Source organism: Phalaenopsis equestris, unplaced genomic scaffold (genome assembly GCF_001263595.1).
Source record: "Phalaenopsis equestris unplaced genomic scaffold, ASM126359v1 Scaffold000134, whole genome shotgun sequence".
Taxonomy (NCBI): domain Eukaryota; kingdom Viridiplantae; phylum Streptophyta; class Magnoliopsida; order Asparagales; family Orchidaceae; genus Phalaenopsis; species Phalaenopsis equestris.
The window spans coordinates 3,220,485-3,223,325 of NW_018164576.1; positions in this window are offsets into that span (position 1 = coordinate 3,220,485).

A 2,841-nucleotide genomic window follows, 5' to 3' on the forward strand; every position below is an offset into this window, starting at 1 on the left:
CTAAATGATTTCTCCTAAGTTGAAGCCAAATAATAGGATAGCTTAGGAAGTCACCGAAGTTCTTCTTCGGATCCGTGACATCCTCTAGTGTTTCCTCCTTTGGACTCCAAAACAAAATGTTCCAAATTTGAACCAATCCCCTTCATACTTCATAGTCCAATATCTTTAAAATGTCCTTACCAATTGAACTCTTTGAAGATATTTTTTTTCTTGATTTTATCGAGAGTACTCTTAGGTAACTTTTGTTACCTAAGATGTAATTAACTATAGGGGCTTGCCCTTATAGGAAGCTTTTCCCGAACCCAGCATAATATAAACCCTATTTAATTCATTATATTAAATAGGGGAATTTGTCGGCCAATGCATTAATTTCGCAGACCAAACGGATGTCATAACTTTCTCTAGTTTATTTGATCGAGCCTCACCCTCAATTCTTGTGTTCATCCTTCGGGATAGATACATGATTTGAGGTAGAGCGCTCTTTCATCTAAACTATGAAAATTATGGGGTCAGTTTGACTTCATCTTTTTCAAAATTAAAATTTTTAAAATGTCCTTCCGAAACGGGCAACGGGATTTCAATTCCGATGATCGACAGCTTCTTACGGGCAAACCCCACACCAAAAATAGTGCCGACAGTCACCTTAGGAAAATTTTTAGGATTCATTGTTGTCATCGTGGGATCGAAATTAACCCACTTAAGATTAAAGTTATCTCAAATATGTCACCCCAAGGAATTTGACCCAATTACGGTATTTCCAATGTAAGTTGACATATATAAGATGTTTCATATATAATTTGTCAGGTAGATGGCAACCATTTACTGCTTTAACCAAAAATAATGCTAAATTTGTGTGGGATGTCAAATGTCAACTACACCTCCTATTCTAACAGCTTCTATCTCGAGAAGGCCTTCAATCATTTACACTGCAGCTTCAGATGACTCCATCGGAGCCTTGCTAGCCCAAGTCAATGATGAGGGTAGAGAAAATGAACTTTATAATCTAAGTCGTCGTCTAATTATAACCGCAATAAGATATCAATTATTGAGAAGCATTGCCTAAGTTTTATTTTTGTTGTTTAAAAGCTCAGACATTATTTGTTTTCTCATAAGGTAACTCTTATTTTGAGGGTCAATCCCCAACAGTACTTTATGAATCGATCGAAGTTGTCCAAAAGACCAGCAATGTGGGTAATGATACTACTACAGTTTTATGTCCTTACGAGTCATCAAAGGAAAGATATTGACATACTTCATAGCAACACACCCAATATCGATAGGTCCCCTCTCAATGATGATCTACCCAATGAAAAAATATTAGAGCTAGAGTAGCCTCACGCTCAGTGTTGGGAAATGTATTGTGATGGAGTTTTGTCTATTTACGAGGCAAATAAACACGGATAATTGTACCTGGTAAAGCAGAAGTTAAGCTGATCTTCATCACTCTAGACCAAACGATGCCGCCCTTCTCTTACCACCTGAAAAAATCGTACACAAATAGTGAGGTTGAACATGAAGTGCTCGTGACTGGGCTAGAACTCACAATATTGATGGGGATCAGGACATCAACATCAGTGCTTCTCAATTGATTACTAACAAAGTTGATGGAAGGTACAAGTTCTAAAGCCAAGGCTCGAACAACACTTCTACTACACCATGAGGCTATTGGAACAAATTCCAAACGTTACAATTTTCATAATTTTGAAAACCGATTAACATATGCTATGACAAAGTTTGTGAAGGAGTTGACATGCCCGGAAGAAGACCACATTCCGATCTTGGTGCAGGGACGATAGATTCTCTCACAGATTGACATTGATGATCTTCATAAAATTGATGTCAATACAACAGTAGCAGCCGCCAAAGAACACAATGAAGATTGACAACAATCATTTGTTGAATATTTGCAAACTAGAAAATTACTATAAGAAAAATTTGTAGCAAATTCAATCCAAAAGTGTACATTGTTTAGGCTTTGGTAAGCAAGGTTCTCCATCACAGGTCCTTCGACCAGATGTAATTATGGTGCTTGAGCAAGTATGAAGCTAAGAACACCGTCAAAGAAATCCACTCAGTCATTTGTGGTGCACACCAGGCAGAGCCTAAAATGAAAATGAAAATCAATAGACTTGGATAATATTGGTCGACAATGATGTACAGATTGTTTGGAAACTGCCAAGAGGTGTCACCATTTTCATGATCATGGAGTGGTCTTACACCATCCTTCAAATGTGCTACGCCAACAATTGCATCGTGGTTGTTTGAGTGTTAAGGCACAAATATAGTTTGTTCTATATACCCTTCGTTCTCCAAAGGTCACTGGTTTATTCTCGTTGTTACAGACTCCTATTCTAAGTGGGTAGAAGTTATATCACTCAGAGATGTCAAGACAAACTACTTCTTACAATTCTTCATCAAATTGTCTACAGATTTGGAGTTCCTCAAAGGATAATTTAAGACAATGGAACAACCTTCAAAAATACAAAAATAAATAACTTTGTTCGAAGATATAGGATAGATCGAAGATACTCGACAATCTACCATCCTAAGGTTAATGGCTTGGTTGCCTTTAATAAGATGTTGGTACAGATTTTGAAAAAGACACTGACTAGCAGCATGAGGAAAGGACATCAACAGTTATCAGAGCTTTATGGGTCTACCGTACAACATATAGAACGCCGATATAAACAACATCGTTTGCTTTAGCGAATGGGTCTGAAGCCATACTTCCACTCGAGGTGCCGCTCCCGTCAATCATAGTGGCGACAACCAAAAAATTAATAGAAATTGTGGCTCAGAGAACTTGACAACCAAAAAATTAATAGAAGTTGTGGCTCAGAG